The sequence below is a fragment of the Gymnogyps californianus genome, chromosome 3, assembly GCF_018139145.2.
Source record: "Gymnogyps californianus isolate 813 chromosome 3, ASM1813914v2, whole genome shotgun sequence".
Classification (NCBI taxonomy): domain Eukaryota; kingdom Metazoa; phylum Chordata; class Aves; order Accipitriformes; family Cathartidae; genus Gymnogyps; species Gymnogyps californianus.
Window position 1 is genome coordinate 64,819,402 of NC_059473.1, and position 16,173 is coordinate 64,835,574.

Genomic DNA, 16,173 nt, shown 5'->3' on the forward strand with positions numbered 1-16,173 from the left:
CAGCTAATGATTACAAACTGTGATTCATTTCTTGTTTGAACTCTTGTAAAATTGCCTTCTATTGTTCCCCTGTAAGAATCCTTGAAATTAAAGGTTATGTAGACTATTTTAATAATAAATGCAATTATGGTGATAATAATTCAGAGCACAGTGCTCAAAATGTCATCTCTGCCCCTCAAATAAAGTGATATCTCCGTGATCTGCAAGGATATATGTTCACTCAAATGAGGCCTGATCTCTTATTGGAAAAAAGGTCCATGAAATCAATTAAAATGTATCAGATTCTCAGGATCTTTATCTTCTGATCAGATGCTTAGGATTGTCACCCACATACTGTGTTCAAGAAGAAATGCTGAAATGTTTTCCTAGCTATTTTTTTAAACTCACATGTTTATTCTGTTACATGTTACATCAAATTTGCTGCCTGTCCACGTAACCAGGATCTCACCCTATTGCATGGCAACTAGGAAAGGAGCAAGACGTGTATTTATGTGCCTAAAATGCCCAGGTACAATTACCTTGGTCTGAACTGGCTTTGGTGAGCAAGCTCAACTGTGATACAGAACTAATTATTCCAAAGTACCAACTACTTCAGAGCACATGTGGAGCAGAGGGAAGCAATAGGCATTATCTAATCCCTCTGCCAGAAGTACCTTCAGAGATCTGTTCGGGTATTTCAGCTCATAGTCAACCCCAGGGCCCAAAACCAAAGCAATCTTTAGCTCAGTAGTGTGGCCTTTTCTTCTTATGCCAACAGACTGGAAGTGTGATGAAAAGCACGTCTGCTGTGCCCCCAAGCTGTGTGTTCAGTTTGCATCCTGACTCCATGTTGTCATCTCTCTTGCTCCATGGACACCTTGTCCCTTTCTACAGTGATATCGCTGCCTTCAGCCTGATTTCTTTTTCGTCTAGGAAACCAGTAAACAAAGCTAATTAATAACCAAGCCTTTTTATTTAGGACTACTAGTCAGGGCTGATCTTGAACTCTCAAAAAATAGATGAACATAAATGCTGCTCAATGCTCAGCAGCTCTGTGGATGTGCATCCTAAAGATGCAGCCTTCAACCAGAGGTGTTCATTGCTCACCAGGCTCACAAGATCGGACATGGAGTAACTGTACTCCCTTCCACATTGAGTAAGGCACAGTGGGCATGTGGTTGGGCCAGCATAGTCTGCACTGCTTTAAAAGCTTGGCATTTTCAGAGAACCAAGCAATGCCAGTATTCCCATTGCCTCTCTAAAAAACAGGGCTTTTGATCCATCCATATCTCATATTTCCACAGTCAGTTCTCTGTCAAGTTCATTATTCCTGTTCTGGTTCATTCTTCCTGGCTCTGCTTCAAATGAAACAACCAGGTTCCTCAAACAAATGGATTTTGCAGAACACATCTCTGTGTGGTAGGGCAGAAAAGACCCTGGGCTGTCCTGGCACCAGGGCAATACCTGGATGTCTCCTCTGCCTGTTATCACTGTAACCAAATCCTTGGCTGCATTGTGATGTTAGGTGCAGCATCTCTGGCCATCACTTGCCTAAGCATGTATAAAGAATGCAAGGTACCTGCTCTTCCATCCATCCTTGGCCAGGAGTTTTCTCTACTTCAGAACACTCATGCAGTGAAAGTGGAATTTGTGCATGTGTCACTTTTAAAAAAGGACAGACCCCATTATAAACCCTCATGCACTGACCTACAGTTCAGTCAAAGTATATGAGAAGACCAGGACCAGGTCTGCGAGATTTGGTGTAGACCCATCTTTGGGTCCCATCAAGGAAACTGAGTAGCATCCTCAGTGCTGTTCTACTGAAGTTCCCCAATTAGTCTTGAAGATTTTTTCCTGCACTTTCCAAAATATTTCCAGACAAAAAAACAGCTCACTGAATTTTCCAAAGGGGCCTAGGATCTAGACCTAACCATATATGTACATGCATGTTAACATACAGCATACATACATATATATGTGTATAAGTATATAGGCATACATTGTTTTATCGTCGCGTATCTTCCTGCCCCATGAAACAGAGTGAATTTTGATGCCACACCATAAGCATTTCTATACCGAGTCTCTATTTTTATTTGAACAAGCCCATATTCCCACACAAGATGCTGCGGACAGACAAGTTCTGTGCTACGTCACTGCCTGACTAAAAGAAAAAGGGATGCATAAGCCTCTCTTAAAATTCCTTTTTTTATGGTTGTTTTAGGTATAGTATTTCATACAGCATGTCAGATAAAATAATCTTTTAGCTCAAAGCCTGTGACACGACCAAGCCCCTTGGAGAGATGGACAGGCAAGAAGCAACGCAGTCCTTAGGAGGGGACTTGGAGGCTCCGTTCATTACCCTGTCCCTGACATTTCTCTTTTAGTTCGTGCATTTCAGTTTGACAGTGTCTCCCCAGTGCATAATATCAGGAGTTACAATGCACTTGGAGGAGATGGGAGATCTATCTTTTTGATAAAGAGATTGTGAGATTTGATTCACGTTGTCAGAAGCGTCCATTAGTGCCTATTCCTTCCTAAGCCCGCAGTTTCCATGCATACACCCTCCACCAGCCCCCTGTGAGAGGAACGGGTCTCATTTCAGATTCAAATGTTTCTTTATTTTTTATGGCTCTTCTTTGTGCTGCACTTCTGAGTACAGCACTGAGGGAGCAAAGGTGACTGCTCTGGGATATCTTGCCTGGACTAAATAAATTCTTTCCTTCTCTATTTAAGATTAATTAAGAAATGCTGAAGGGAAAAAAGGTCAGAGCTACTCTGAGATTGTTCATTCCATCCCCCAATTATTCAGTATATACTAAGCCTGAAAGAGCTGTAATTAGATATGAGAAAAGCCTGATGAGGTTCTCTTTCTGTATAGTTCCAAGCATGCTGGCAGTCCTCCAGAAGTTAAATATATAAGTAATTCTTCTTTTCACCAAATTTCTTCTGTTCATTGTACTTCTCCCTTTTTTCTCTCCAAGGCCTAACCCACCTGGACCTTCCCCATTTAGTAGCCTGTGCACTGAGCAGGCATGTACAGAGGTGAAGGGAGAGATTGCTTCTTCTCCATCGCAAGGTGCTAGAGAGTCCAGCCTAGCACTGTGCTTTATGAAGCTGTTGGAGGGAACTTGTGTGAGCTTTGGAAAACCCCAGCAGCTTCTGCACCCAAATATCTTTGCAGATCTGTGCATTGATATGGGATCCAGACACTCATGTTGGGGGTTTCTCTGGTGCAGATATGCCACCTAAAAATCAGTCCCCTTGCCCTAGCAGGTTAATTGAAGGCAGGTGTGCCATGCACGCCGGCTCTCCACACTGCCCGTGAGTGGAGTGAGTCACAGGGACTGCAAGAAGTGAAGAGCTGGGTGCATTTGCTGCTTTTGAGAATGTTGTCTTTAGCAAAGGAGTCACTGGCCAAGTCCACAACATTAGGCTGTGGTCTGATTTCCCTTATTTCATGGTCACATTACTAGAAAAACTATTCAGTCCATTTAAAAACCTGGCTAACTCGTCTGTCTCAGGCATTTCCTCCTTCTACTTCCCTTCTTCAATTTCTATTTGCTTTAAATGAAGGTAATTCTTTAAGCAAAGTGGTACCTCTTTCTCTTATTCTTTGACTTCTTTCACTTATTCTTTGACACAGTAATTTACATTGGTGAGTAGGAGCCCTGTAAAAGGATTTACATGCCAAAATGAAAACCATGTAGATCCTCCTACCTGCAGGGTATTTTCAACAGTAGATACTTTTCTCTGATGTCATAGTTATTGTTTAACCAGATCAGCCTTGAACCCTCAAAAAATGTTGGCTTGCTCAGAGGAAAAATGTGTTAGCTTCCAATGGCTTTTACCCGAAATGACTTCAGAATATTTTTTTTGCAAGAATTAGGCAAAAGAAAACCCACACACATAACCAAGCATGTGGAATAAGAGACTCAAAACAAGCTGCTTCAGTCACAGGCTTCCCAAAACCAACAACCTTCACATGTGGGAGACTCCAGCCCTCAAGCTGATAAGTCAGTATTGGTGACTTACACTTCAGCTTGTGTTTCTAAAAACAAAGATCTTTATTGTCGTCATCTTGTAATAAAGTGAAGACCACGAGGAATAAAAGTGCTGGGCAATATGTTTCTTGTGTGTGTGTGCGAGTGTGCCCCTGGAAAAATACTAAGCTAAGAAGGGAAATAATGTAAACAGCAGAAAGAAAGCCTCCCTTGTTTCATACTTCTTGAGTGTGTCTGGCTTGCATCTGTTACTACATTTTTTTACTGAAGAACTTTTATTTCTTTTATACATACGAATGACTGTTTATGACTGGCAGTTTGAAAATGTGGCTTTACTCTGATTAACTCTACTTTTTATCTGTACTTAGCCCTTTTTAAGACCATATTTCTTGAGCTATGTTAAAACATGAGCAAAACCAACCAACACATGGAACAATTTATTGAAATGCCAGGCAGGTTTGACAGGTGCAGGAGAAATTGCTTGGTTTCACAAATTGAAACAGCTGCAGTTTTATAGGTGATGAAATTGCAATGGGATGGGGTTTCACATTTGTTAGTTCATCTTGTGTTTGCTGTTTTGTTTTTGAAGCATTGAGTCATTTCCCACTCTCCAAGGAGGACTCTAAGACCTATTCCTCAAGTGGATGAGGCATCTAGTCTCCAGAGAGCGAGGGGAAGCTTGGTAAAAATTCAAACAAATTTCAGAGCAGACTGAAATGTAACTAGAAAATAATAGTTTTCTCCTAATGGGACTATAAATAAATGTTGCTTGCAGCTTTGGGAGCAGGAAATGCTATAAACGTTAGGTCCACCTTTCAGATAGACTGAGCTACATTTCATTACGTATCTTAAAAGAATATCATGCACAGAAGGTTTTGAATCATTGACCAACAAACATTAACCTCATAAGAGCCTCTTGTATTAAGGAGTTTTACTTTCACTCTGTGCAATTGCTACAGGAAGATGTATGTTTTCTTTTCAAATTATTCAGGACCATATTTTTTCCTATAGTGACAGGGTATGTATCAAGTAGTGCCGTTCCCCATAAGTTCATTTTTATCATCCTTGCTGGGAAAAATTAAGACGAAAATCAATGAAAGATCTTAAAAGAATTGGTCACATTTGGCACTGGATTAACGCGTCAAAACACTTGAATTATAAAACCTTCTCCTAGCTTAAATCCCCACTGAAGATGGTGGTTTAAGACGTAAGTTCTTGTGTGGCTCCGAATAAAATAATCTTTTAAATTCTGATTGAAATGTATCGGTGCCTCACACACTGCTATGCACAGCATCTCGGCTGGGATGCTGTTTAAAAATGGCTAATTTGAGTGATTGGGACTTTCTGTTTCTCCTCAAACAGTATTCTTAGCAACTCAACAGCAAAGACAAATTGGCCACTAGAAAAAGCTAGGAAGAGAAATGGTGGATATTTTCCTGGAAGACATGCCTTTGAGCAAACACGTCTCCTTTGACCAGGGAACGGAAGAGCAAAGGCATTTCCCTTGTCTGTGTTACCCAGAGGTCTGCCAGATGAGAGGACCACCCCAGCGCTCCTGAGTGCTCAAGTGGGGCTGCTGACCGGGGCTGTGCCAGCCTCCCCCATGGCACTGCCACGCCACACTGCAGGTGAGCCCACATGGGCTGCCGAGGTCCCTGCTGCCAGGTTCCAGCCCAGCCTTGCCTTGTAAAGGAGCTGACCTGTGAAAAACCGCTATCATCTCTCACCTGGAGCCGCTCCAGGAATATTGCAGCTTTCTGAGGTATATGGTCTGTCGCGCAGCTCTGTGAATGTTTTGGCATGTCTATCTCGCAGGGCCAGAAGGACTGAGCACCGTAAATCAGCTCATCTTGTGGTCCTGGCTGCCTTAAAATTGATAAAAAATTAGGATGGTATGCAATATTATATGACAAATTACAAAGGTCACCTTCTGCCAAATCAAAAGGAGATTGTTGAAGTGCAGTATCGGGTTCAAATTAGGAATAGGAAAGTTATTAATTTCAGGCCACACAAAGTGTGTTTCACTGCTCTGAACAGTATGAAGCTTTTGACTGAATAGCTAAGGATGACTACTAAATGGGACTTAGTGCTGTGTCCAGTCATCCATTGTGTTCTGCCACTGCAGCCATTATTCTTGTGCTGCAGTTAAGCTTTATAATGCTGTGATATTTCAGCGCAGACTACTGAAGGATGCAAAATACTTATTGCATCAGAAAACTGGAAGGGAGAAAAAGTACAGGGAGATACCTTTGTTTTGCTTGGGCTTTCTTTCATTCAGCTACCTTTGCAGCCCATCCACATCCGAACGTGTGTTCCCTGGCTCCTGTGTCTGGCTCAGATGCTCACAGTACCCCACAGACTGCTTTGAGGCTTTGACTAATAGATGTGGGATGTGGTGTTTATCAGAGCAGGAGTTAAAATAAACGTTGCCTAGGTTTACTGACAATTAGCTTTGCTCACATAAAATAGAGAATAGAGAAGAGAAGGTACGAGCGAGCAGCCTCGGACTGTTTGGATAGGATTTGGGGTTGTATTGTTCATGTTGGTTTTATTTGACCTAGATGAAAAGCATTTTTAACTTGGTTGCCTGGAAAGATTAGACTTGCACATACACAATAAATCCCTTTTTGTTTTGTTTCCCTCCTTGACATAATACGCAAAGAGAGGGTGTTTATACACCAGTGTGGACAATGAATCTATTGTCTCATCTCCTGTAGAAACAAGTGCCATCAGTGCTTACAATTGATCCAAGAGCTCTTACCTGATTCCAACACATCAGTTATTTATTTATTCACAGAGAAAAGCATCCCATGAGACTAACAATTGTTATCAAGGACGACAAGGGAGGAAGGAAGAGAGGAAAATCCTAAGTGGTGCCTGTTCAGTTGTTTAGATTTTTTTTGTGCCACATTTCAAACAAATCAGCACAGCAAAAGCTAGTTTAGCTATCAATGTGAGATGTGGGTTTTACAGACTTTCCCCTGCACCACTGGAGTTGGCAAGAGCTTTCCCATTGACTGGAACAGGAAAATCAGCCAGGCAGTTGTCTGTGTGCTCATTAACACTCGTTATTGGCATTCCTGGTGTGCCTAAGTTTTCTGCTGCTCTTCACGCCTTGACTTACATGGATGCAACTTGTTCAGCAGGAATATTTAAACCCGTACTTAGAGGATCCCACATTCCTCAAGTCATTTTGGTACCCATCATCTTTTGGGATTGGTGCCTGACTGCAGTCACATGCTGACATATTTTTTTAAGCATCTCACCTTTGCTGCCTTGCTGCTGTGGCCTGGAGACATGTCTATTCACACTTAAGATCATAAAAATCTGCCCTATTTACTTCAAGTGTTAACATTGCAACTGATGACAACAACAAATGCAGAAACATTTACCATGCTTCCTCTTAGATACATTTGATTTCTGCCAGATGCTGTTATGGCAAGTGAAATACTTTGGTGTGGGAAAGTGCATGTGTGTGCATGTGTGTGTTAAAACCCACAACACAATGAACCTGAGAAGAGATGTGACACATTTGACACAGGTCAAATTCTCAGCATGAACCAGGAGGGTACCCGGGTCTGGGGGACCCACAAACACTTCCCAGCCCTGAGACTCAGGTATGTGCCCAGCCCCTGTCATGCTGGGACAACTGTGTCGTCCTCCCTGTGCACTGGTTTCTATGGGAGGAAACCTTGGAGACATGAGCTGAAGGGGAACTATGCATTGAGCTTGGTGCAGTGAAGGACATTTACACCAGGCCAGTTTGCCCAATGGCTGCACGGCATAAATCCATCTAGCTGGAGGCAGATGGAGATTGTAGAAGATTATTACACACTCCAAATAAAAAAAAACCCAGAACTAGGATAGGTCAATCCTCTAATCCAACCCTTATGGTTCCAGCAATTGCTGGGATGCCAGGAAGATCTTGAAAGGTATCAAGTTAAGACCATCACATAAACCTTCATGTGCTCTTCTTTGTGATATTTGTTAGATTCACACCTGCAGGCAGCCACAAAGGCGGAGGCTCTTCACAAAGATTTGTTAAAGAATTTATGATGACACAGCAAAGGAAGAGAAGGATGGGAGGAGAAACCGAACCCCAGAGAACTGGCACAGATTTCCCTAGGGCTTGCAGGAGTCCTGTCGCAGGCAGAGCTGCATTCCCCTGTCTTGCAATACCCGGTGCCTGTGACCGAAGTGCGCTGGGGTCCTGTAAAGGACCTTGTCATTCCCTGCACCCCTCCACCCCGAACTGTGGCCGATTCGTCCTTCCCTGGATCTCCCTCACAGGCAGGCAACCTTTCTCCTGGCACACTTGGAGGGCTGAACTCTCCATGAATCCAGGCCATGTTCATCCAGGCCTGGGTGGAAACAATGTGCTCTGTTAGTTGGCCTCAGCCTGCTTTTTAGCAAGCAGCTTCTCAGCTTGCAGAGAAAGCGGCAAATGATGACTAGGCAGTGAGTTGCCCTTCACTTTCCTTTTTAAAATAAAATGTGATTATTAATCAACAAAGTGATGTGTCTCAGAGCTCTGGAGGGGAAAAAATAGCTTGAGGTACTTTGACAAACTCATTCTTTTGCTGTGCTGCATTTCCCATGGGACATGACAAATTAAATGTCGAAGCCAGCTAGAGAGTAGTGATATATCTCAGTGCCGGCATTAATCAGCCTGCCTCTCATTTACCACTTTCCATTTAAGTAGATGACTGTATACAGTTTGAACAATGAAGCTTTTCATTCCGTAATCTCCCTAATTGTAATTTAAATAGGTTTCCTGACAGTCGCCCTCAAGGCTGCGGGGGAGATGATTCCAAGAGCTCCGTGTCCACCTAAGGTTTACATAATAGATGAAAATTCAAATCCTGGTCGAGGTGCAATTAGATAACGCCAGGAAAAGGAAAGAAGGGATCGGATGAACTGCAGAGAAGGAGAAAAGTACATTTGATATCACTGGGAGGCAGAACTAAAACACACACACACACACTGACCCAGATCACAGTCGAGGCATTTGATACTGTCTGGTAGGGAAATGAATATCCAGAGACTTTGCAATGCAACACGTAGAGTAAATAGGAGCTGATTGAGAGCCATAAAAACCCATGAACTGATGCAAACAGGAACATTCATGAAGAATGGAAATTTAAGTACAGAAGAGTTCAAGCGCACAGAGTAGTTTATTCCAATTCCCCACAAAAACAGGAAAAAAGCCTGTCCAAAGTTTCAGAGGAAGAAAATGCTGCCATACAGAGCATACAGTTGCACCGGCTGTCAGGTTAAATTTGATACTGTTGTGCTGATGGGTGTGATGTTTCACTGAGAACTGGCTGATAATACTGGACCTCCAAGCAGATTTCCACAGTTTCCCTTAAGCCATTCCAGCATTCAGTTTGCCCTCAGTCCTCAGCAAATGTTTGCAGTTTTAGATATCTAATGGCCTATCAAATTTGTCTACAAACTTATGCCCTCCTTCTTTCACATTAATATTTACGGTTCCAGAATATGTATCTTCACACCATATTGCTAAATCCTGCTGAAATCAGTAGTCTGCACCAGGCACTGGGACTTAGTGCAGTAAGTGACAACTCACATCTCACAACCACAAAGGGCCTAACCCTGCAAGACCTTAGGTCCCTGCATAAGGTGCCTTTTCCTTTCCAGTGTATTCAGCACTCTTTCAGCTGGGAAGCCAGCAAACAAGCTTGTCGGTGTCCTGAGAAGCACCAGGCTTTCCAGAGTCTCCAAAGCGAGGGAGGACACCCCAGGATGGCCACTGGCACCATCAGCACCTGCTTCCCTCCAGCAAAAGCCATATCTGCATCGGTAGCAGCCTCAGAGAACAGGCTGGTGTTTCTCTCATGGAAAATATTGCTCATGATTACAGTGATGGGGACTGGCTTATGAATACCTGATTAAAGTATAAAATGTGCTGAGTCGACTGATGCCATTGACAACTGAGCCATATGAAATTAAAAGCTGTATCTGCTTGCTATTACATAAGAGGAAAAGCCAGGATTGGAAAAAACCCCTGGAACTTGGCAAATCTCATTTAATCACATCTGGCAATTTTCTAGTCTGAGTGATTATCACTGTTGGATATCATGTTTTTAGAAAGTAAAGCAAACAAAGAAACTAGAGCAAACAAGAGTCAGAAAATAAAGAGCCTTTTTTAAAAAAATACTTGTGCACCTTTCAGCAATATTATAAGCCATGCTTGGGAAAAGGATATTTAAAGCTATTCTCTAAGAACAGTCACATTTCAATTTAGTTTAGGATTAGTGACAGATGGCTACATACTAGTAGGGTGTACAGCACTCCTTTGAACTCACTTATCTTGAAGGAGTGGGGAAAATTTTCATCAATTTTGTTTGTGATCATTGCAAGAAATTCAAGAAATACCAAACAACTTTGACTAACTGCAAAGGTCCTTTGGTGGTCCAACAAAACCAGAAGTACAAAAAAATCCTAAAATGTGACAGAGTGGAGAGGTATACTTACATTTATTCCCAGCCATGAAGGTCTGTGAGTGTGAAGTTGACTGCATTTGTTCCAAACAACTTGTTCTCTCTCAAGGCTAAAAAAAAATAAAACATCGTTTGACTTGAAAATGTGAAACTTTTGTATTTGGAAAAGTTGAAATGAGTTGCTTTGACATCTTCAGAACTCTTTCTTTTCAGAAATTTTTCAGGTTAGTAGACATATTAAAGCTGATCATGTTTCACAAATAATTTTGGTAAACTATCTTTTCCTTGCTTTTAATTTTTTTCTCTCAAAACAAGGCAAGGCAAGGGTTCCCTGAAACATTTTGAATCAAGTTCTAGCTAATAGCAGTAAGACAATATTTGACAAATCTCAAGTCTGTCTGCATGGGTGGGTACGGGTGATCTCTTGCTCAGCCTTAGAGAGCAGCAAGAGACACCAGCCCTGAGCGTGACGGGATGCTGACGTGCAGCTCGTGCATTATGGCTGACTGGCAGCTGCTCAGCTCACACCACCAGCAAAGCAGACTCATGTCCATCTGCACAGGCCTATGAGGTCGCACCTTCAAAGAATTAGTGTGGGAACAGATAAATGTGGTTATAGCTTAAGCAGAAACTGTTGGGCGGTCCGCAACAGGCATGTAGTAGAAACAATTTCTAGCAGATATGAGTTGTTGATGAGAAAAAGGCATAAAGAAACTATAGTCATGATGAGGCAAGAGAAACTGGGAGATCTTTTTGTTCTGCTCAGTCCAATTCAGGTTATTTCAGACACACTGAAAGGGTCAGCTGCTTATACTGTGTAACGGTGGATGAAGTTGCCTGGGGAGTTTAAAGAGCCTTGCTTTGGAAATGAAAGTACGGAAATCTTCAGAAGCAGTTCAGAACAGAATTGCTTCCTGCAGCTAGGAGCAGGCTCTAGTTTATTTACTGGTAGATGGATATCATGGTAAGAGTAAAAAAATAATGTATTTGAATAATCAAATACTCCTTACACCCATGAAGAATGATGCACGTAGGACTATGGTATTTAAGCATCATACAATGCCCTAAATAACAAACTATCATCTACTCCTTGTTAATCTATCTTTGTCAGTCAGGGAAGAAACTGTGAGAAATTTCTTCAAAATTGTTTTTCTTTTTTTGTGCAATTCAGTGTGGGAGTTTTTTTAGTGGAAGTGAATTCAAAAGAAATGAAGCTTTGCACTTTGAAATCTTTAGTGACATTTAAGATAGCCCAAGTCAAACAGAGCTATAGATCTAAGGCACTTGTCTAGTGTAAATGTAAATATTAAATATGCAAAAATCTTTGAAGTCTATTAAGGTTAAAGCTAGACAAAAACCTTTAGTGTAGACTTACAATTCAAAGACTAATATATACACATAACATTTCAATAAACTTAACTGAGTCACTCTGAAAAGTAATATATAATCTACAAACGTCAATAGAAACCCGAGACCTGCATAGCTAAGCCCAGGGAAGTTGTTTTTCTTCAGAAGTCTGCTCTTGGCCTCGCTGCTATGAACGTGCTGCCAATTCATACTTCCAGTTTCAAATCAATATTTTCAATGCTTTTAGATAGGGATACATGTTGAAAGTCAGTGGTGAATCATTTCATTTTTCACTCAGAGTATTGGTAACAATTACCACACTCTTCTTTGCATGTTACTCTGCATTATCTATGAATTTCAAAAGGCAAATGTAGGGATTGTCTGCAGAGGGATACTGAGGGACATTAGTCTGAATTAGCTAAAGATGTGAAATTAGAGAAGATTAGTTCAATGTCATTAAAGTCCTCATGGACCTTTCAATTCAGGATAAAACCTGAAATGTTAACTTAGATAGATGAAGCAAATGGCTACAGAATGAATTAAGCCCATCTTAACTCTGAACCAAGCCGTCCACACAAGGATTGACTGTGTGTTTACCTAATTCGTGCTTGGGCCAGCACTCATTAACACATCCATGTAGGCAAGTTCTAAACGTAACAAACACGCCGGCTCTCGACGTAGCGCGTTGGCACCCACTGAAGTGGCAGCCCCTGCTCGGCTCCCCTTGCGCAGCCGCCGGGCAGGTCTGGGCGCGCGGGCAGGCGGCGCAGAGCCCCGGCTCGGCGCCTCGGTCAGAGGCAAAGACTTCAGAAAGAAGAAAAACAACTTCCCTGGGCTTAGCTACGCAGGTCTCGGGTTTCTGTTGACGTTTGTAGATTATATATTACTTTTCAGAGTGACTCAGCTAAGTTTATTGAAATCTTATGTGTATTTCACTGAGTCAGCACGGCGTCCTGGACTGAGCAGACATGGCTGGATGTATATGAACCTGAACTTTGCCTGATCCAATGAAGGAAAACTAGAATTGTTTTAAACCTTTTCTCTGCCAGTGTGTTTGAACTGTGGGTGTGCTAACCTATTTGAACTGGTTCCAACCATTAAAAAAAAAAATCCTGCTAGTCCATTCAATCTGAAAGCTGGATGCTCCTGAAATTTTCCCACCTTAGTTTCCCCAAAACCCTGTTGCATTAAACAGAACAACAATATGACCAGACCAGTGTTCGTAATCATACTTCTTTTTCATCTCTCAGTACAGGCTGTAATGTATAAATAATATGGACCTATCATGTGAAAACATCAGTTTAATCCAACGTTTTTAAGCAGCAAAAAGTCATTCAGAGAAAAAGATGTGTACCTGAGTTAAAACCGGGAGTCAGCCTGGAATAAACAATAGTAAGAAAAATTGTTTAGGATTCACCCTGAACTCAGGGACCACTTGCTGATGCTAGAGCCAGAAGATGTCGCCTACGCTCAGGTGTGTGCAGCTTTGTAAAATGCACACCCTGTTACTTTGTCTCATCATTACCATTCACACAAGTTAAGCACTGGTGGGTAACTTTTAATTTATGATCATTATGCTGCTGAATGTATATTTCATTGCCATTAAAAGGTACAGCTACAAGATCATTTGATACAGACAGATTTGGCTGTATCAGGAGTACCCAGGTCACATTTTGAATGCTTCTTAATATACAGGCAGGCGAGAGATCTGTAAATGAAAACACAAGACAGTGAAACAGTAGGTGAAGCCACAATAGAAATTATTGATTGTTTCACTGCTATTGTGGTTTAACCCCAGCTGGCAACTAAGCCCACACAGCCGCTTGCTCACTCCGCCTTGGTGGGATGGGGAAAGAATCGGAAGAGTAAAAGTGAGAAAACTCGTGGGTTGAGATAAAGACGGTTTAATAGGTAAAGCAAAAGCTGCACATGCAAGCAGAGCAAAACAAGGAATTCATTTGCTACTTCCCATCAGCAGGCAGGTGTTCAGCCATCTCCAGGAAAGCAGGGCTCCATCACGCTAACGGTTACTTGGGAAGACAAGCACCATCACTCCCAACGTCCCCCCTTCCTTCTTCTTCCCCAGCTTTATATGCTGAGCATGACATCATATGGTATGGAATATCCCTTTGGTCAGTTGGGGCCAGCTGTCCCGCTGCGTCCCCTCCAGCTTCTTGTGCACCCCCAGCCTACTCGCTGGTGGGGTGGTGTGAGAAGCAGAAAAGGCCTTGACTCTGTGTAAGCACTGCTCAGCAGTAACTGAAACATCGCTGTATTATCAACACTGTTTCCAGCACAAATCCAAAACATAGCCCCTTACAAACTACTGTGAAGAAAATTAACTCTATCCCAGCCAAAACCAGCACAACTGCAAATGCCCTGAATTTGAAATCATAAAACCAAACATCATTGGGTCTTAATGAAACCTCAGACTCAGATTTGCATTTGAGTTCCTGCTTGAGTTGATGCTGTATGTAATCGAGCAGTCTCAAGCAAAAGACCGGTCCGTGTCCCTTGAATTTTTAAGAAAAACTGAACCTGCAGCTCATTGCAGCCCAGGCCCCTCTATGCTGTCAGTTTGGTTCTTCTTTCACGCACATTTTTGCACACTGTGTGCACCCATAATGATATGACTAAAGATGGAGGACGTCAAGGAAGAAAGGCAGAACCAGGTCAGAAAACACTTAACTGATCACCAGGCCTAACTTAAAAAGGACAAAATGAACGGTCATTTACCCCTCTCAGAATCACATTAAATACATTGTATGCTTCCCGTAATAAAGCTACACTGGAAAATCAAGCATGGTTTTTTGACCAGCAATATAATTATTCTTTTCAACATACCAAGTTCTGGAATTAGATCAAGACACACAACCATGAATTTACTTGGGGAGAGTAATATATTTAATGATGTGCTTAACAATCATAGAATCAATTATGCTTGGCAAAAATAAATGTGTTTAAAATCTGCCAGAGTCAAAAGATCAGTTTCAAAATATGTTTATTGAAATGAAATCTGAAAAAAATAACCCCTCCTCCTACAACTTCAACCCACCAACCTGAAACTAAAAAAGTCTGGATAAGGAAAACGGCGACCCAACAATCTCTCTGCACTAGTAGGAAATTTAGGAATTATAAAAGCAGAGAAGTTCAATAAAAACCATAAATTGGTTTTAACATCCTGAAAAAATGATTCCGCAGAACTTTAAGCACTTGGGTTTCAATTCTGCAAAATCTGTTACAAAAGCACGCCGGCTTGGCACCTGCCAGCTACAGCATCCAAGAGCTATAGTGAGCAAAAGCGGGGCTGACATTGTAGGGATGCTCCGGAGCATGGAAGTAGGGGCTAATATCATCCACACAAACTTATTTTGCTAAAAAATGCAAATGGAGAATGTAGTGGGGAGTGGCTCATTTGCCCACAGAAGGACATCTATTTGCTTGGTTTCCATAGAGAGGAAGGAGAAATTTTCCTGACCTTGAGATTTCCAGCAGGTCAGCACAGCAGGGCAATTGTGGGTGTATCGCTCACGGAGGAGTCACCAGCAGAAGGCTGGTTAGATATGCTTCATTCTGTTTGTTTATCATATGTGATCCTGGTAACCAGTTGCTGTGATATAGACTTCCACTGTTAATCAAACACTTGGCATCATGCTCATGACTAATGTAACGTAAAATGTTTATTTTCCTGATGTAAAGCATCCTCTAATGGCAAATATCATCTCCTAATGAAGCATGGTGATGCTGAGGCCAAGTGCTTTTTCTGGCTTCCCCCTGTGGAAGCGGAGGGAGACAGGCACTGCGCACCCCAGATTGAGTCCCTGCAGCCCTGCCCCACTCCCCTGCACGGACGGGAGATTCAGCTCGCAGAGCAAAGCAGTTGCCTCGTGTCAATAGGAGGCTGGTTGGGCTGTCAGCTCTGGCTGTCTCAGCCTTCCCCCTCTGGGCTGGTAAAATGTATCCTGATACATCCCTATTTATCCTTTGCATTCAAATGAGAGAGTTTTGATCAGATTGAGGGCAAATATAGCACAGCTCATATAGTGGTCTCTTTGCTTTCATAGTACAAAATGACTTGGAAAAAGAGCTCAGAAATGTCTCCGACTCCTCACTTACCTCGTTAGAAAATCCAATACTTTTGATTCACGTGGCAGAAAACAGACAGTCACAGAAGTGAAAGGAAGAGCAAACAAAGTGCACAAGGCGGACATCGTGCCCTGCGAGCGCAGCATATTATGCTCGTCAATAGTGTCCTTCCTGCTGCAGTGCACCAGGTCCTAGCCGGGGAGCTGCAGGGACAAAGAGAAGGCAGGGGAAGGCAGGTTAGAGGAGTCGGGGTCAAAATTCGGGGCAGGTCAACATGAGAAACTGACTCTTGAGTGTAG

General features: G+C 42.3%; 1 protein-coding gene across 1 annotated transcript in view; it reads left to right on the forward strand.

Moving 5' to 3' along the window:
- The window catches only part of SGK1 (serum/glucocorticoid regulated kinase 1), an 82,537-nt gene that overhangs the window by 10,101 nt on the left and 56,263 nt on the right, over positions 1-16,173 (forward strand). The gene's annotated exons all lie outside the window — the stretch shown is intronic.